Genomic DNA, 20,975 nt, shown 5'->3' with positions numbered 1-20,975 from the left:
TGAGATAGCAAACAGTGAGAGCACAGTGAGTGAGCACACAGTGAGAATGCACAGTGATAGAGCACACAGTGAGATAGCACACAGTGAGATAGCACACAGTGAGAGCACATAGTCAGAGAGGACACAGTGAGAAATGAGAGTGAGAGAGCAGAGTGAGAGCACACAGTGAGAGAGCACAGTGAGTGAGGACACAATATAAGAGGAGAGTGAGAGAACACACAATGAAAGAGCAGCATGAGATCGAACAGTGAAAGCACACAATGTGGGAGAGAGCACACAGTGAGAGAACAGTGATAGAGCACACAGCGAGAGAGCACAGTGAGAGAACAGTGAGATCATCCAGTGCGAGAGCGCACAGTGATAGCACACAGTGAGAGAGCACACAGTGAGAATGCACAGTGATAGAGCACACAGTGAGAGAGCAGCGTTAGAGCACACAGTGAGAGCACACAGTGAGAGAGCACAGAGCGAGGGAGCATACAGCGAGAACGCACAGTGAGAGAGGAGAGTGAGAGAGCACAGTGAGAGAGCACACAGTGAGAGAGTTCCTAAATGGGTACTTTGCATCTGTCTTCGTCCTGGAAGACACAACAAGCCTGCCAACAATAGAGATGCATCAAGGGGATAAGGACAGGGAGCAACTTAGGGACATTTTCATTAGTAGAGAATTGGTGCGAGGGAAACTGTTAGCACTAAAAAGTGACAAATCCCCTGGTCCGGATGGCTTGCATCCCAGAGTTTTAAAAGAGGTAGATTATGAGATAGTGGAGGCCTTATGTCTGATCTTCCAAAATTCCTTGGAGTCTGGAACAGTTCCCATGGATTGGAAGATCGCAAATGTCACACCACTATTTAAAAAAGGTGGTAAGGAAAAGATGGCCAGTTAGGAAAAGATGGCCAGTTAGTATAAAACTATAGGCCAGTTAGTCTCACATCAGTGATAGGAAAAATTTTAGAATCATTGATTAAGGATGTGGTAGTGCGGTATTTAGGGGAGCACAATATAATTAGGCCAAGTCAACATGGCTTTACAAAAGGGAAGTCATGTTTGACAAATCTCATAGAGTTTTTTGAGGATATTTCCAGTAAACTAGATGAGGGTGAATCAGTGGATGTGGTCTATTTGGACTTCCAGAAGACATTTGATAAGGTGCCACATAAAAGGTTAGTCCAAAAGATAAGGGCCCATGGAATTGGTCTTGTGGGAATGTAAAGGGACTAAATCACGTGAAGTACAGAGTGTCTCGACAATGATAAGATTAGAGTTGTTTTTGAGCAACAGTGTAGATAATTAGAGCAGAACCAGTGTCCTTGTACTGTCTGCAAATGTATAATCAAGCTTGTGATGATTGAATGTTGCTTGTCAATCAACAGCAAGAATTGTTTGAGACACGAGTTAAGCATGAGGTGATCGCAAATAATCATATATATAAACTAATGGGACTGCCCCATTGGTAGAGGGAGAGTACTAACTCTTCTGAGAGACGTGCTATTGTATTGCCTCTCGCTTTCCCTCTCCTTGCTGCAAGTATTAAATGAACAATATTTCTGAGCTAACTCTGTTTGTGAGTGTTCGTTTAATCCTAGCTACAGCGACTACATCCTGGGTTCGACAATTTGGAGGTTTCACCGAGATGGTATGCCTGAGCATTCGGGAAACGGACGACTAAGGGAGGGATTGTTAGTGAATAATTTCACCGCGGTATACAAACGGTAAGCCTTTATTTACATTGAAATTGTTTACTCTCAGTTTTGACCATTTTGTTCCGCTCCTGGTGTTGATGGTACTACCATCTAGTGTCTAAATTGTAGTCTGTTCTAGGAAATGAACTGGCCAGAAAAGTGTACGCTTGAGGAAGTATGAATTAACCAGGGTTCGAGTCCCGTACGAGTTAAAGTATAAGAAAATAAAAGGTTTTAAAGTATAAGAATGTATGAGCTAAAGTATAAGAAAATAAAAGGTTTTAAAGTATAAGAAAAGCATGCAGTTAAAGTATAAGAAAGTAAAAGATTTAAGGCCATTTTAAAGTATAAGATACGGAATTTGTGTATTATTGTTTCGATTTTTGTTTATGCATTTTTAAAAAAAAACTTGTGATAAATACTAACAAAATGGGTCAGAACTCATCCAAATTGGAGGTCTGTCCTAAGGGAACACCCTGTGCCTTCATGTTGAATAAATATGGATAAGAGACTGTAAAGTACCTTAAGATGTGGGAGAAATGGACAAAAGGGAACATACACTGTTGGCCAGCCGATGGCTCGTTTAACCGAGACAGACTGCGGTACTTAAAACTTAAACTTGAAACAAAAGAATTGTTGAAGGGAGGTTGTTTTGGCAAGTGTAGATGTAGGCATGATATGCAGGCTCACATGTCTGCATTTAATGACTGGGTGACTGAAAGTGAATGCAGGCACGAGGAAAGTGTAAAGAAAAGTAAGCAAGGGAATGCTTCTCAGCCTCTGGAGAAATTTGGAGGGAATGTCGAGAGGTTACTGTTGCAAATGGAACATAAAGAAAGTAAAGAAGGTAAAGAAAGTAAAGCAGAGGAAAAGAAAAGACAGATAGAGGATGAAGAGAAAAGAAAGGATGATGAGGAGGCTGCCAAGCAATAGGATATCCTTGTCAATATCCCTCAATTGTTGTTAATCCCACTCCAAGCGCCCCGTCCCCTGCTCCGTCCACATACCCAGCAGACTCAGGTTCAATAACAGAGCAGACAGGATCAGTCCCAGTGCCCCCTCCACCACCAGACTACTACTCGTTTACAAGCAGGAGTAACGGTAGTTCTACCACGTCTTACCATAGATTGCCAGACAGATTGGGACAATCTGGAACTGGAAGAGATATGACCAGAGGACCATTATCTAGAGACCTATGTTACCAATGAGACCATTTCCAGGACCTATGGGAAGCACAATAGAAGTGTACAGACCCTGGTCGGCTTCTGAAATAAAAGATTTAGTAACCTCTACAGTAAACCCGAAATCTGATTTCCAAAAAGCTGTTCATCAGCTAAAACTGATATACTTGTGCCACAATCCAACATTCCCGGACTGGGTTGTGTTCTTGGAAGGGTGGCTAGGTCCCATGAAGAGCAAACAAGTAATTGATGAATTAGTACAGAAATTTGGCGGAGTCGCAGATAACACAATTCCAGCCCCCAGAGGGTTATTACAAGAATTAATTGATATATTGAATGTAACGTTTCCCTTCAGAAGCGACTGGTCTAAAATTTCAGGATGTACACAGAAAGATGGGGAGGATATAGAGGACTTTGTGGGTAGATGGAGAACAATTTTTAAAGAAAATTCAGGAATAGCGGATTTGGAAAATAATCAATCACCTTTTGTTGCTGCACTTGTGCAAAATTGCAATCCTGGTTTACAGGAAAAAATTAAATTAATTTGTATTGGATGGGAAGGAAAAACGGTTGATGAAGTATTGCCAGTTTTAAAACATTGCCAGAAGCACTTAAGAAAAAAAACTCTAAAGCTTTAGAAAAGAAAGCTGCGGAATTTCTGATGGCTCAACAATGGGTACAGCCTTCTGGACCCACTCAGCAACAGTATTGGGGGAGAGGTAGAGGCATGAACAGAGGAAGAGGCAGGGGCAAAGGCTACTCCCCCCTGGGATGGCAACCTCGCTCTGCAGTTCCTCAAGGTAGTTAGAATCAGGGAAATTACAGAATGCCTCCGCCCCAAGGTCCGCAGTTCCAATTGTGTGAAGCTACAAGAGCACTTAGTGAGAAAAGAATACAAGGGATTTGTAATTTACCTAAGCCTAATACAATCAGGCAAATGAAACATTTTTTGGGAATGACTAATTATTGTAGACAGTGGATTTCAGAATATGCTACATTATCCAGACCACTGTTGGACATATCTAAGCCAGAATCACCAGAGCCTTTGCAGTGGACAGAAACAGCAAATAAAGCTTTTGATGATTTAAAATTGGCACGACAGAATACGCCAGCACTAGGGTTACCAAACTATGAGAAACTTTTTCATTTATTTGTACATAAAAAGGGAGGATTTGCACAAGCTCAAGATCATTGTGGAAAACAGCGACCTATTGCTTACATTTCAACTAAACTTGACCCAGTAGCTAGTGCTTCCGGGATGCCTGAAAGCTGTTGCTGCAACATATTATGCTGTTATACAAGCAGAAATAAGCACTTTAAATCACCCAATGGAAGTGCATGTTCCACATGCAGTGGAAGCTTGTTTATTAAAACATGCAACTCAGCATTTAACCAGTGCTAGGTCTAGCAAATATGAAGTTGTTTTACTGTCAAATTTTAACCTGACAATTAAGCGATGCAATACGTTAAATCCAGCCACATTATTACCAATTGAAACAGTAGGAGAACCACATAACTGTCAACAAATTATATATCTAGAAACAAAACCAAGACCTGACTTACAGGATTCCCCACTGACTAATGCAGACAATGAGTGGTATGTGGATGGATCAGCTTGTTACAACCCAAATGGAAAGTTATGCTCATCCTATGCTATATGTACAGTTTGAGATCGTAGAAAGTAATAAGTTACCAACTAATACATCTGCGCAAGTAGCAGAAATATTTGCATTGACAAAAGGATGTGTTCTATCAGAAGGGAAAACGTTAATGTTTATACAGACTCTAGATACGCTTTTGGAGTATGTCATGATTTTGGCAGATTATGGGAAGAAAGAGGATTCCTCACCCCTACCGATTGCCTATTAAAAATGGGAAGCATATTTTTAATTTACTAAGAGCTATTCTTTTACCATCAAGATTAGCAGTAGTGAAGTGTAATGCACACACCACTGGCATTGACACAGTCTCTCAAGGGAACAGGCTGGCTGATGTGATAACTAAATCAACGGCATTATCAGATGATACAAGTGTGGTACCGATGTGTACTTTAAAAGATTATTTGGATATCGATTGTCTTAATTCAATTGGACTAAATGAAGTATGGACTTTACAGTACCAAGCCTCTACCGATGAAATGTCTAGTTGGAAAAAGGACAATTGCTATATTAATAATCAAGGAATATGGAAGGACTGTACTTCCCAAAATACTATATCCATGGATTGTTCATTTGGTCCATCAGTTTACACATGAAGGAACAGTGTCGATGTTTAAGTGGATAACTAAAACCTGGTATGCTGTAGGACTAACACCTTATTTAAATCAAGTCGTTACTAATTATGTTATTTGCCAGAAGAACAATCCAGGTAAGGTTAAGCCTGTAGCCATGGCGGCTCATCCCCCACCTCGGGGTCCGTTTCAACATTTACAGATGGATTTTATTCAGTTACCCAAAGAAATGGGACTTGAATATATTCTCGTAGTTGTTGATATGTTCTCTAAATGGATTGAAGCTTTCCCTTGCAGGCACAATGATGCTACACTGTGGCCATATACTTGATTAAAGAAATCATTCCGAGGTTTGGAGTATCTCTCCGATTGTCAAGTGATAATGGTCCACAGTTTATTGGGCGAGTCGTAAAAGAAGTCTGCAAGGTATTAAAAATTGATCAGCGATTTCACTGCTCCTATCATCCGCAATCAGCAGGAGTTGTGGAAAGAGCAAACGGCACTTTGAAATTAAAATTAACAAAATTAACTACTGAAACAGGTGGCCACAAGTATTACCTATTGCTCTCATGCAAATGCGAGCACATACCTCTTGGACTCTCAAATTATCTCCACATGAAATAGTTTTCAGCCACAGTATGCCAATGATGTTCGATGCACCAGAAAAGGTTGATTATGATGTTCATCATATGGAAGATGCTATGCTTACGTATTGTATTGCACTCACCAAATGTTTATGCAGTTTTTTAAAACAGATACAAGAGCTCCAACAACCGGCTGCAACTGAAGCTTGTCACCGTTTGTGCCAGGAGATTTTGTATATGTGAAGGTGCTCAAACGTAAAGGTGGACTTTCTCTCCGTTGGGAAGGACCTTATCAAATATTACTAACAACCTTTACTGCAGTGAAAGTACAAGAAAAATCAACATGGGTACATGCCTCACACTGCAAAAAGGCGCCAGTGCAGGATGTAGACATGCTGAGACTGAAGGACAAGGAAGAAACAGACTCAGACAGCGAGCAGAGCGACGTGAGTCAAGGGTCGGGTCACAGCCGCAGTTCCAGTTTATCTTCTATTTCCTCCAATTAGTGCTGTCACAGTTGACGCGTATTTGGTGTTTATTAATGTGTATTGTTTTATTTTCCTTCGTAGTTAGATCTCTCGGTGTTGGGTCCAGTACTTACTCAAACACTACTAATTGCATGATCACCTCGTGTTATAGCTTTTCTATGCCAGTTAACAACTCCGTCGTTATGTGTAGCAATTTAACTGAATGTTATTCCCTTTTATCTAACAATTGTAATAGATCTATTACTTGTATACTAGTATATTCATTTAAACTTTGTTATTGTCATGCTATATTTAACTGTACTACTCAACCCCTTTGCCGTCCAAACAGAACTGGTACGGATGAATTTATTATATACAATAATAATGGTTCTAAGGAAAGTGGTGACTCAAGCAGCAATGGATTTCCTAGTGTTTATCCCTCTGCGGTTAATAATTCGAAGCTTACCAATATGCAAATCACAGATGCCAATTTATTCCCAATCAAATTTACTTTTCATTCTTCTACCCGATTCATCTCCTCCTAAGCCCTTCAAAATTTACAATATGTTTATTCAAATGGTTTCAGCGTTTGTGGATCATAAAAATAACTCACATCACTATGTTTGTGGAATGTCTCCTCGGTCAGTGCACATGGGATTCCCTATGATGACTATACCTGTGACACACTGTGAGTTTTGCAGTATGATGAAACTGTTGGGAATTGATGAAAATGGGACTCAATGTTCTCTAATTAAATCGCAGCCAACACATATCACGTGTAACAACAAACCTTTTGTACATGGTGGATGTAATCGTGACTGCGGTAAACTGTTGTTTTTGGGTTGTATAACTTATGTATAAGTAGCTCCAGTGGCCAGTTTTTCTCGGAAATTTGAATGCCAAGTTATGCAAGAATGTTTATGACTATGGACACTCTGCATACAGTACTGAAAATTCACATTTCTCTACCTATCCCCTGAATTGTGAAACAAATTTGCAACAAGCTGTACAACGCATGGTGTCATATTCGACTGCCCAAAAAATGTGCTATTCCCTCAGCACTACAGAGTTTTAAATGGAACTGTAATGATACAATTTATGATTACTTACCTGCTGACTTTCAGGGTCTCTGTGCTTTAGGGCATTATTTACCGATGATCCGATTGGCTAAACAAATGCTTACTGAGATGGGCCTCCGAACGCGCCGATCAATTGATTCATTCTATACCAATCATCAGTCTACATGGACACGGGTTTTCGGTGCGCTATTACCCAATTACGGAATGATGTGTGCCTTAGATCAAATTGAGGAATTGGCTGCCGATGTTTCGAAACTTGCTAATGCCACATCTGCAGCACTCGCATTGGTTAATAAGGAAATGAAAGAAATTAGGGCTATGACATTACAAAATCGTATGGCTTTAGATTTTGTACTTGCATATACGGAAAGAGTGTGTAAGTTAATCGGACCAGAATGTTTTATGTCAATTGATGACTTTTCGGGGCAAATTTCTAATTATACTGACCAAATTAATAAAACAGGGAAAGACGCTGCAGGAATCATTAATAACGATCAAGGCTGGGGTTTGTTTGGTTGGTTTACGGGTCTATTTGACAAATTAGAAGGATGGATTAAGACCGGAGTAATGTACTCACTCAAAATAATTATGATCATTATTGTTTTGCATGTACTCATTAAAATACTTATAACCTGTTGTAACCAATATACCAAGAGCACTGCAAAGAAGCTTGCATTTTTAGAGCCAGGAAGAAGTGAGACAAGACAAGAAATTGAGTTATCCTAAGTAAGGATAAAAGGGAGGAGTGTGGGAAATGAAAAGGCACTAAATCACGTGAAGTACAGAGTGTCTCGACAATGATAAGATTAGAGTTGTTTTTGAGCAACAGTGTAGATAATTAGAGCAGAACCAGTGTCCTTGTACTGTCTGCAAATGTATAATCAAGCTTGTGATGATTGAATGTTGCTTGTCAATCAACAGCAAGAATTGTTTGAGACACGAGTTAAGCATGAGGTGATCGCAAATAATCATATATATAAACTAATGGGACTGCCCCATTGGTAGAGGGAGAGTACTAACTCTTCTGAGAGACGTGCTATTGTATTGCCTCTCGCTTTCCCTCTCCTTGCTGCAAGTATTAAATGAACAATATTTCTGAGCTAACTCTGTTTGTGAGTGTTTGTTTAATCCTAGCTACAGCGACTACATCCTGGGTTCAACAGGGGGAGCATATTAACGTGGATTGGGGAATGGTTAACGGGTAGGGAACAAAGAGTAGGGATAAACGGGTCCTTTTCAGATTGGCGGGATGTGACTAGTGGAGTGCCACAAGGATCAGTCCTTGGGCCTCAGCTATTTACCATCTACATCAACGATCTTGATGAGGACATCAAAGTTAATATTGATAACACAAAACTTGGAGGAAGTGTCAACACAGAGGACGACATTAAAAAAATGCAGCGAGACATAGATAGGTTAGGTGATTGGGCAGGTAGGTGGCAGATGAAGTATAACGTAGGGAAGTGCGAAGTCACCCACCTAGGTAGCAAGAACAGTAGAGCGGGTTATTTTTTAGAAGGGGAGAGATTGGAATGTGTTAGCGTCCAGAGGGACTTGGGTGTCCTTGTACACCAATCACAGAAAGTTAGTCTGCAGGTGCAGCAGCAATTAGGAAGGCGAATGGTATGTTAGCATTCATTATGAAAGGATTAGAGTATAAGAGTAGGGAAGTCTTGCTGCAACTGTATAGGGCCCTGGTGAGACCACACCTGGAATACTGTGTGCAGATTTGGTCTCCTTATTTAAGGAAGGATGTGCTTGCCTTGGAGGGGGTGCAGTGTAGATTTACTAGGTTAGTACCAGGGATGAAGGGGATGAGTTACAAGGAGAGGCTGACCAATTTGGGCCTATATTCTCTAGAATATAGAAGAAGTAGAGGGGATCTTATAGAAACCTATAAGATCATCAAAGGGCATGATAGAGTAGATAGTGGGAGATTGTTTCCCCCCCTGGTTGGAGAAACTAAAACCAGGGGTCACAACCTTAAAATCAGAGGCCAGCCCTTTCGCACTGAGTTGAGGAAGAACTTCTTCACTCAAAGGGTGGTGAATGTATGGAACTCACTACCCCAAAGGGCTGTTGACGCTCAGTCCTTGAACATATTCAAGACTGAGATAGATAGATTTCTTATTGCAAAAGGGATTAAGGGATATGGGGATAAGGCAGGGTCAGGTTATTAGCAGGAGTTAGATTAGAAGATCAGCCATGATTGAATGGCGGGGCAGGCTCGAAAGGCCGAATGGTCTACTCCTGCTCCTACATGTTATGTTATGTTAGTGAGAGAACACACAGAGAGAGCCACACAGTGAGTGAGCACCAGTGAGGGAGCACAATGAGAGAGCACAAAGTGAAAGAGCACACAGTGAGAGAACACACAGCGAGAGACCACAGTGAGATAGCACAGAATGAGAGAGCACACAGTGAGAGGAGAATGAGAGAGCACAGTGAGAGAGCAAACACTGAGAAAGGAGAGTGAGGGAGCAGAGTGAGAGCTCACAGTGAGAGAGCACACAGTGAGTGAACACACAGTGAAGGAGAGCACACAGCGAGAGAAGAGTGAGAGAGCACACAGTGAGAAAGCACAGTGAGGGAGCACAGAGTGACAATACAAGGTGATAGAGCACACAGTGAGAGACCACAGTGAGATAGCACAGAGTGAGAGAGCACACAGTGAGAGGAGAATGAGAGAGCACAGTGAGAGAGCAAACACTGAGAAAGGAGAGTGAGGGAGCAGAGTGAGAGCTCACAGTGAGAGAGCACACAGTGAGTGAACACACAGTGAAGGAGAGCACACAGCGAGAGAAGAGTGAGAGAGCACACAGTGAGAGACCACAGTGAGGGAGCACAGAGTGACAATGCACGGTGATAGAGCACACAGTGAGAGAGCACACAGTGAGGGAGCACAGTGAGAGAACACACCGTGAAAGAGCACACAGTGAGGGAGCACACAGCGAGGGAGCACACAGCGAGAGAGCACACAGCGAGAGAGCACACAGCGAGGGAGCACACAGCGAGGGAGCACACAGCGAGGGAGCACACAGCGAGGGAGCACACAGTGAGAGAGCACACAGTGAGAGATCAGAGCAATGGAGCAAACAGTGGGAGAGCACACATCGAGAGACCATAGTGAGATAGCACACAGTGAGAGAGAACACAGTGAGAGGAGAGTGAGAGAGCACAGTGAGAGAGCACAGAGCGAGGGAGTATACAGTGAGAACGCACAGTGATAGAGTAGCCTGAGAGAGCAGTGTGAGAGAGCACACAGTGAGAAAGGAGAGTAAGAGAGCAGAGTGAGGTACACAGTGAGAGAGCACAGAGGGACTGAGTGCACAGTGAATGAACACACAGTGAGAGTACACAGTGAGAGAGCACAGTGAGAGAGCACAGAGCGAAGGAGTATACAGTGAGAAAGCACAGTGATAGAGCAGCGTGAGAGCACACAGTGAGTGAGCGCACAGTAATTGAGTACACAGTGAGAGCGCATAGTGAGACAGCACAGTGAGGGAGGACAAAGTGAGAGAGCACACAGTGAGAGAGCACACAGTGAGGGAGCACACAGTGAGAGAGCACACAGTGAGAGAGCACATAGTAATTGATACACAGTGAGAGTGCATAGTGAGAGAGCACAGTGAGGGAGCACACAGTGAGAGAGCACACAGTGAGAGAGCACAGTGAGGGAGCACACAGTGAGTGAGCACACACTGGGAGAGGAGAGTGAGAGAGCACACAGTGAGAGAGCACACAGTGAGGGAGCACACAGTGAGAGAGCACACAGTGAGAGAGCACATAGTAATTGATACACAGTGAGAGTGCATAGTGAGAGAGCACAGTGAGGGAGCACACAGTGAGAGAGCACACAGTGAGAGAGCACAGTGAGGGAGCACACAGTGAGAGAGCACATAGTAATTGATACACAGTGAGAGTGCATAGTGAGAGAGCACAGTGAGGGAGCACACAGTGAGAGAGCACACAGTTAGAGAGCACAGTGAGGGAGCACACAGTGAGAGAGCACATAGTAATTGATACACAGTGAGAGTGCATAGTGAGAGAGCACAGTGAGGGAGCACACAGTGAGAGAGCACATAGTGAGAGAGCACAGTGAGGGAGCACACAGTGAGTGAGCACACACTGGGAGAGGAGAGTGAGAGAGCACACAGTGAAAGAGCAGCATGAGAGAGAACAGTGAAAGCACACAGTGAGGGAGAGAGCACGCAGTGCTCAAAGTGAGAGAGCACACAGCCAGAGATCACAGCAATAGAGCAAACAGTGAGAGAGCACGCAGTGAGAGAGAACATGGAGAGAAGAGTGAGATCACACAGTGTGTGAGCACACAGTGAGAGATCACAGCAATAGAGCAAACAGTGAGTGAGTATACAGTGAGAGAGCAGAGTGAGAGAGCACACATTGAGTGAGCACACAGTGAGAGAACAGTGAGAGCACACAGTGAGAAGAGTGAGAGTGCAGAGTGAGAATGCACAGTGAGAGCAGACAGTGAGAGAACACACAGTGAGAGAACACAGTGAGGGAGCACACAGTGAGAATGCACATTGAGAGCACACAGTGAGGGAGGAGTGTGAGAGAGCAGAGTGAGACTGCACAGTGAAAGCAGACAGTGAGAGAGCACACAGTGAAATAGCACACAGTGAGAGAGTACAAAGTGAGAGAGCACCGTGAGAGCGCACAATGAGAGAGAACACAGTGAGTGAGTAAACAGTGAGTGAATACACAGTTAGAGCGCACAGTGACAGAGCACAGAGAGAACAGTGAGAGAGCACACAGTTAGAAAAGAGTGAGATCACATAGTGAGAGAGCACACAGCGAGAGAGTACAGTGAGAGAGCACACAGTGAGAGAGGAAAGTGAGAGAGCACACAGTGCGAGGACTGAGATCACACAGTGACAGAGCATAAAGTGAGAAGAGTGGGAGAGCACACAGTGAGAGAACAGTGAGAGAGCACACACTGAGAGAGGAAAGTGAGAGAGCATACAGTGAGAGCACACAGTGAGAGAGGAGAGTGAGATAGCACACAGTGCGAGGACTGAGATCACACAGTGAGAGAGCATACAGTGAGAGAATAGTGCTAGAGCACACAGCGAGAAAGCACAGTGAGAGAGCGCACAGTGAGAGAAGAGTGAGATCACACAGTGCGAGAGTGCACAGTGACAGCACACAGTGAGAAAGCACACAATGAGAGATCACAGCAATAGAGCAAACAGTGAGTGAGCAGAGTGAGAGAGCACACAGTGACTGAGCGCACAGTGAGTGAGCACACAGCGAGAGAGCACAAGTGCAAGAGCACACTGTGAGAGAGCACAGTGAGAGCACACAGTGAGAGGAGAGTGAGAGAGCAGAGTGAGACTGCACAGTGAGAGCAGACAGTGAGAGAGCACACAGTGAGGGAGCACACAGTGAGAGAGCACAGTTAGGGAGCACACAGTGAGAGAGTGCAGTGAGGGAGCACAGAGTGACAACGAACGCTGATAGAGCACACAGTGAGAGAGCACACAGTGACGGAGCACACAGTGAGAGAGCACACAGTGAGAGAGCAAACAGTGAGTGAGCACAGTGAGAGAGCACACAGTGAGTGAGCACAGTGAGGGAGCACACAGTGAGAGAGAACACAGTGAGAGGAGAGTCAGAGAGCACAGTGAGAGAGCACAGAGCGAGGGAGTATACAGTGAGAACGCACAGTGATAGAGAGCCTGAGAGAGCAGTGTGAGAGAGCACACAGTGAGAACGCACAGTGAGAGCACACAGAGAGGGAGGAGAGTGAGAGGGCAGAGTGAGACTGCACAGTGAGAGAGCACACAGTGAGAGAGCACAGTGAGGGAGCACACAGTGAGAGAGCACACAGTGAGAGCACAGCGAGAGAGCACAGTGAGAGAGCGCACAGAGAAAAGTGAGATCATACAGTGCGAGAGCGCACAGTGACAGCACACAGTGAGAAAGCACACAATGAGAGATCACAGCAATAGAGCAAACAGTGATAGAGCAGAGTGAGAGAGCACACAGTGACTGAGCACACACTGAATGAGCACACAGTGAGAGAGCACAAGTGCGAGAGCACACAGCGAAAGAAGAGTGAGATCACATAGTGAGAGAGCACAGTGAGAGACCACAGTGAGAGAGGAGAGTGAGCGAGCAGAGTGAGACTGCACAGTGAGAGCAGACAGTGAGAAAGCACACAGTGAGAGAGCACACAGTGAGATAGCACACAGTGAGAGCACAGTGAGGGAGCACAGAGCGAGGGAGTATACAGTGAGAGAACACAGCGATAGAGCAGCCAGAGAGCACATAGTGAGTGAGCACATAGTAATTGAGTACACAGTGAGAGTGCATAGTGAGAGAGCACAGTGAGGGAGCACACAGTGAGAGAGCACACAGTAAGGGAGCACACAGTGAGAGAGCACACAGTGAGGGAGCACACAGTGAGAGAGCACACAGTGAGAGAGCACAGTGAGGGAGCACACAGTGAGGGAGCACACAGTGAGGGAGCACACAGTGAGGGAGCACACAGTGAGAGAGCACACAGTGAGAGAGCACACAGTGAGGGAGCACACAGTGAGAGAGCACACAGTAAGGGAGCACACAGTGAGAGAGCACACAGTGAAGGAGCACACAGTGAGAGAGCACACAGTGAGAGAGCACAGTGAGGGAGCACACAGTGAGAGAGCACAGTGAGGGAGCACACAGTGAGAGAGCACAGTGAGGGAGCACACAGTGAGAGAGCACAGTAAGGGAGCACACAGTGAGGGAGCACACAGTGAGAGAGCACACAGTGAGGGAGCACACAGTGAGGGAGCACACAGTGAGAGAGCACACAGTGAGAGAGCACACAGTGAGAGAGCACACAGTAAAGGAGCACACAGTGAGAGAGCACACAGTGAAGGAGCACACAGTGAGAGAGCACACAGTGAGAGAGCACACAGTGAGGGAGCACACAGTGAGAGAGCACACAGTGAGAGAGCACACAGTGAGAGAGCACACAGTAAAGGAGCACACAGTGAGAGAGCACACAGTGAAGGAGCACACAGTGAGAGAGCACACAGTGAGAGAGCACAGTGAGGGAGCACACAGTGAGAGAGCACAGTGAGGGAGCACACAGTGAGAGAGCACAGTGAGGGAGCACACAGTGAGAGAGCACACAGTGAGAGAGCACACAGTGAGGGAGCACACAGTGAGAGAGCACACAGTGAGAGAGCACACAGTGAGAGAGCACACAGTGAGAGAGCACACAGTAAAGGAGCACACAGTGAGAGAGCACACAGTGAAGGAGCACACAGTGAGAGAGCACACAGTGAGAGAGCACAGTGAGAGAGCACACAGTGAGAGAGCACAGTGAGGGAGCACACAGTGAGAGAGCACAGTGAGGGAGCACACAGTGAGAGAGCACAGTAAGGGAGCACACAGTGAGGGAGCACACAGTGAGAGAGCACCGTGAGGGAGCACACAGTGAGAGAGCACACAGTGAGAGAGCCCAGTGAGGGAGCACACAGTGAGAGAGCACAGTAAGGGAGCACACAGTGAGGGAGCACACAGTGAGAGAGCCCAGTGAGGGAGCACACAGTGAGAGAGCACAGTGAGGGAGCACACAGTGAGAGAGCACACAGTGAGAGAGCACAGTGAGGGAGCACACAGTGAGAGAGCACAGTTAGGGAGCACACAGTGAGAGAGTGCAGTGAGGGAGCACAGAGTGACAACGAACGCTGATAGAGCACACAGTGAGAGAGCACACAGTGACGGAGCACACAGTGAGAGAGCACACAGTGAGAGAGCAAACAGTGAGTGAGCACAGTGAGAGAGCACACAGTGAGTGAGCACAGTGAGGGAGCACACAGTGAGAGAGAACACAGTGAGAGGAGAGTCAGAGAGCACAGTGAGAGAGCACAGAGCGAGGGAGTATACAGTGAGAACGCACAGTGATAGAGAGCCTGAGAGAGCAGTGTGAGAGAGCACACAGTGAGAACGCACAGTGAGAGCACACAGAGAGGGAGGAGAGTGAGAGGGCAGAGTGAGACTGCACAGTGAGAGAGCACACAGTGAGAGAGCACAGTGAGGGAGCACACAGTGAGAGAGCACACAGTGAGAGCACAGCGAGAGAGCACAGTGAGAGAGCGCACAGAGAAAAGTGAGATCATACAGTGCGAGAGCGCACAGTGACAGCACACAGTGAGAAAGCACACAATGAGAGATCACAGCAATAGAGCAAACAGTGATAGAGCAGAGTGAGAGAGCACACAGTGACTGAGCACACACTGAATGAGCACACAGTGAGAGAGCACAAGTGCGAGAGCACACAGCGAAAGAAGAGTGAGATCACATAGTGAGAGAGCACAGTGAGAGACCACAGTGAGAGAGGAGAGTGAGCGAGCAGAGTGAGACTGCACAGTGAGAGCAGACAGTGAGAAAGCACACAGTGAGAGAGCACACAGTGAGATAGCACACAGTGAGAGCACAGTGAGGGAGCACAGAGCGAGGGAGTATACAGTGAGAGAACACAGCGATAGAGCAGCCAGAGAGCACATAGTGAGTGAGCACATAGTAATTGAGTACACAGTGAGAGTGCATAGTGAGAGAGCACAGTGAGGGAGCACACAGTGAGAGAGCACACAGTAAGGGAGCACACAGTGAGAGAGCACACAGTGAGGGAGCACACAGTGAGAGAGCACACAGTGAGAGAGCACAGTGAGGGAGCACACAGTGAGGGAGCACACAGTGAGGGAGCACACAGTGAGGGAGCACACAGTGAGAGAGCACACAGTGAGAGAGCACACAGTGAGGGAGCACACAGTGAGAGAGCACACAGTAAGGGAGCACACAGTGAGAGAGCACACAGTGAAGGAGCACACAGTGAGAGAGCACACAGTGAGAGAGCACAGTGAGGGAGCACACAGTGAGAGAGCACAGTGAGGGAGCACACAGTGAGAGAGCACAGTGAGGGAGCACACAGTGAGAGAGCACAGTAAGGGAGCACACAGTGAGGGAGCACACAGTGAGAGAGCACACAGTGAGGGAGCACACAGTGAGGGAGCACACAGTGAGAGAGCACACAGTGAGAGAGCACACAGTGAGAGAGCACACAGTAAAGGAGCACACAGTGAGAGAGCACACAGTGAGAGAGCACACAGTGAGGGAGCACACAGTGAGAGAGCACACAGTGAGAGAGCACACAGTGAGAGAGCACACAGTAAAGGAGCACACAGTGAGAGAGCACACAGTGAAGGAGCACACAGTGAGAGAGCACACAGTGAGAGAGCACAATGAGGGAGCACACAGTGAGAGAGCACAGTGAGGGAGCACACAGTGAGAGAGCACAGTGAGGGAGCACACAGTGAGAGAGCACACAGTGAGAGAGCACACAGTGAGGGAGCACACAGTGAGAGAGCACACAGTGAGAGAGCACACAGTGAGAGAGCACACAGTGAGAGAGCACACAGTAAAGGAGCACACAGTGAGAGAGCACACAGTGAAGGAGCACACAGTGAGAGAGCACACAGTGAGAGAGCACAGTGAGAGAGCACACAGTGAGAGAGCACAGTGAGGGAGCACACAGTGAGAGAGCACAGTAAGGGAGCACACAGTGAGGGAGCACACAGTGAGAGAGCACCGTGAGGGAGCACACAGTGAGAGAGCCCAGTGAGGGAGCACACAGTGAGAGAGCACAGTGAGGGAGCACACAGTGAGAGAGCACACAGTGAGAGAGCACAGTGAGGGAGCACGCAATGAGAGAGCACAGTGAGGGAGCACACAGTGAGAGAGCACAGTGAGGGAGCACACAGTGAGAGAGCACAGTGAGGGAGCACACAGTGAGAGACCACACAGTGAAGGAGCACACAATGAGAGAGCACAGTGAGAGAGCACAGTGAGGGAGCACACAGTGAGAGAGCACACAGTGAGAGAGCAGCATGAGAGAGAACAGTAAAAGCACACAGTGAGGGAGAGAGCACGCAGTGCTCAAAGTGAGAGAGCACACAGTGAGAGATCACAGCAATAGAGCAAACAGTGAGAAAGCACGCAGTGAGAGAGCACAGTGAGAGAAGAGTGAGATCACACAGTGTGTGAGCACACAGTGAGAGATCACAGCAATAGAGCAAACAGTGAGTGAGTACACAGTGAAAGAGCAGAGTGAGAGAGAGCACACAGTGCGTGACATGAGCATACAGTGAGCAAGTACGCAGTGAGTGAGCACACAGGGAGTGAGCACACAGTGAGTGAGCACATAGTGAGAGAGCACAGTGAGGGAGCACACAGTGAGAGAGCACACAGTGAGAGCACAGCGAGAGAGCACAGTGAGAGAGCGCACAGAGAAAAGTGAGATCATACAGTGCGAGAGCGCACAGTGACAGCACACAGTGAGAAAGCACACAATGAGAGATCACAGCAATAGAGCAAACAGTGATAGAGCAGAGTGAGAGAGCACACAGTGACTGAGCACACACTGAATGAGCACACAGTGAGAGAGCACAAGTGCGAGAGCACACAGCGAAAGAAGAGTGAGATCACATAGTGAGAGAGCACAGTGAGCGAGCAGAGTGAGACTGCACAGTGAGAGCAGACAGTGAGAAAGCACACAGTGAGAGAGCACACAGTGAGATAGCACACAGTGAGAGCACAGTGAGGGAGCACACAGTGAGATAGCACACAGTGAGAGAGCACAATGAGTGAGCACAGAGCGAGGGAGTATACAGTGAGAGAACACAGCGATAGAGCAGCCAGAGAGCACACAGTGAGTGAGCACATAGTAATTGAGTACACAGTGAGAGTGCATAGTGAGAGAGCACAGTGAGGGAGCACACAGTGAGAGAGCACACAGCAAGGGAGCACACAGTGAGAGAGCACACCGTGAGGGAGCACACAGTGAGAGAGCACACAGTGAGAGAGCACACAGTGAGAGAGCACAGTGAGGGAGCACACAGTGAGAGAGCACACAGTAAAGGAGCACACAGTGAGAGAGCACACCGTGAGGGAGCACACAGTGAGAGAGCACACAGTGAGAGAGCACACAATGAGAGAGCACAGTGAGGGAGCACACAGTGAGAGAGCACACAGTAAAGGAGCACACAGTGAGAGAGCACACAGTGAGGGAGCACACAGTGAGAGAGCACACAGTGAGAGAGCACAGTGAGGGAGCACACAGTGAGGGAGCACACAGTAAGAGAGCACACACTGAAGGAGCACACAGTGAGAGAGCACAGTGAGGGAGCACACAGTGAGGGAGCACACAGTGAGAGAGCACAGTGAGGGAGCACACAGTGAGGGAGCACAGTGAGGGAGCACACAGTGAGAGAGCACAGTGAGGGAGCACACAGTGAGAGAGCACACAGTGAGAGAGCAGCATGAGAGAGAACAGTAAAAGCACACAGTGAGGGAGAGAGCACGCAGTGCTCAAAGTGAGAGAGGACACAGTGAGAGATCACAGCAATAGAGCAAACAGTGAGAGAGCACGCAGTGAGAGAGCACAGTGAGAGAAGAGTGAGATCACACAGTGTGTGAGCACACAGTGAGAGATCACAGCAATAGAGCAAACAGTGAGTGAGTACACAGTGAAAGAGCAGAGTGAGAGAGAGCACACAGTGCGTGACATGAGCATACAGTGAGCAAGTACGCAGTGAGTGAGCACACAGGGAGTGAGCACACAGTGAGTGAGCACATAGTGAGAGAGCACACAGTGAAGGAGAGCACACAGCGAGAGAAGAGTGAGAGAACACACAGTGAGAGCACACGGTGAGAGAAGAGTGAAAGAGCCCACAGTGAGAGCACACAGTGAGAGAAGAGTGAGATCACACAGTGAGAGAGCACACAGTGAGAGAGGAGAGTGAGAGAGCAGAGTGAGACTGCAGAGTGAGAGCAGACAGTGAGAAAGCACAGTGAGAGAGCACACAGTGAGAGAACACACAGCGAGAGAGCACAGTGAGGGAGCACACAGTGACTGAGCACACACTGAATGAGCACACAGTGAGAGAGCACAAGTGCGAGAGCACACAGCGAAAGAAGAGTGAGATCACATAGTGAGAGAGCACAGTGAGAGAGGAGAGTGAGCGAGCAGAGTGAGACTGCACAGTGAGAGCAGACAGTGAGAAAGCACACAGTGAGAGAGCACACAGTGAGATAGCACACAGTGAGAGCACAGTGAGGGAGCACACAGTGAGATAGCACACAGTGAGAGAGCACAATGAGTGAGCACAGAGCGAGGGAGTATACAGTGAGAGAACACAGCGATAGAGCAGCCAGAGAGCACACAGTGAGTGAGCACATAGTAATTGAGTACACAGTGAGAGTGCATAGTGAGAGAGCACAGTGAGGGAGCACACAGTGAGAGAGCACACAGTGAGAGAGCACAGTGAGGGAGCACACAGTGAGTGAGCACACACTGGGAGAGGAGAGTGAGAGAGCACACAGTGAAAGAGCAGCATGAGAGAGAACAGTGAAAGCACACAGTGAGGGAGAGAGCACGCAGTGCTCAAAGTGAGAGAGCACACAGCCAGAGATCACAGCAATAGAGCAAACAGTGAGAGAGCACGCAGTGAGAGAGAACATGGAGAGAAGAGTGAGATCACACAGTGTGTGAGCACACAGTGAGAGATCACAGCAATAGAGCAAACAGTGAGTGAGTATACAGTGAGAGAGCAGAGTGAGAGAGCACACATTGAGTGAGCACACAGTGAGAGAACAGTGAGAGCACACAGTGAGAAGAGTGAGAGTGCAGAGTGAGAATGCACAGTGAGAGCAGACAGTGAGAAAGCACAGTGAGAGAGCACACAGTGAGAGAACACACAGCGAGAGAGCACAGTGAGAGAGCACGCAGTGAGAGAGCACAGTGAGAGATCACAGCAATAGAGCAAACAGTGAGAGAGCACGCAGTGAGAGAGCACAGTGAGAGAAGAGTGAGATCACACAGTGTGTGAGCACACAGTGAGAGATCACAGCAATAGAGCAAACAGTGAGTGAGTACACAGTGAAAGAGCAGAGTGAGAGAGAGCACACAGTGCGTGACATGAGCATACAGTGAGCAAGTACGCAGTGAGTGAGCACACAGGGAGTGAGCACACAGTGAGTGAGCACATAGTGAGAGAGCACACAGTGAAGGAGAGCACACAGCGAGAGAAGAGTGAGAGAACACACAGTGAGAGCACACGGTGAGAGAAGAGTGAAAGAGCCCACAGTGAGAGCACACAGTGAGAGAAGAGTGAGATCACACAGTGAGAGAGCACACAGTGAGAGAGGAGAGTGAGAGAGCAGAGTGAGACTGCACAGTGAGAGCAGACAGTGAGAAAGCACAGTGAGAGAGCACACAGTGAGAGAACACACAGCGAGAGAGCACAGTGAGGGAGCACACACTGGGAGAGGAAAGTGAGAGAGCACACAGTGAGAGCACACAGTGAGAGAGGAGAGTGAGAGAGCACACAGTGAGAGGGCACACAGTGAGAGAGCACTGTGGGAGAGCAGAGTGAGAGAGCACACAGTGAGAGGGCACACGGTGAGAGAGCACTGTGGGAGAGCAGAGTGAGAGAGCACACAGTGAGAGGGGACACAGTGAGAGAGCACTGTGGGAGAGCAGAGTGAGAGAGCACACAGTGACTGAAAACACAGCGAGAGAGCACAAGTGCGAGAGAGCACAGTGAGAGCACACAGTGAGACTAGAGTGAGAGCAAACGGTGAGAGAGCACACAATGATTGAGGACACAGTGAGAGAGCACACGATTGGAGAGGAGAGTGAGAGAGCACACAGTGAGAGAACAGTGAGAGAGCAC

The 20,975-nt window shown here is 47.2% G+C and overlaps 1 long non-coding RNA gene across 1 annotated transcript; it reads left to right on the top strand.

Moving 5' to 3' along the window:
- Window positions 1-1,206: 1,206 nt before the first annotated feature.
- Window positions 1,207-8,328, top strand: LOC103185605. The gene is made up of 2 exons (XR_488660.2): window positions 1,207-1,713; window positions 5,837-8,328. It is a non-coding gene; the product is annotated as an uncharacterized LOC103185605 (long non-coding RNA).
- Window positions 8,329-20,975: the final 12,647 nt, after the last annotated feature.

This window comes from Callorhinchus milii, unplaced genomic scaffold, assembly GCF_018977255.1.
Source record: "Callorhinchus milii isolate IMCB2004 unplaced genomic scaffold, IMCB_Cmil_1.0 Scaffold5, whole genome shotgun sequence".
Classification (NCBI taxonomy): Eukaryota; Metazoa; Chordata; class Chondrichthyes; order Chimaeriformes; family Callorhinchidae; genus Callorhinchus; species Callorhinchus milii.
The sequence above is the reverse complement of the archived record's forward strand: the minus strand, read 5'-3'. Positions and strand labels throughout refer to the sequence as shown.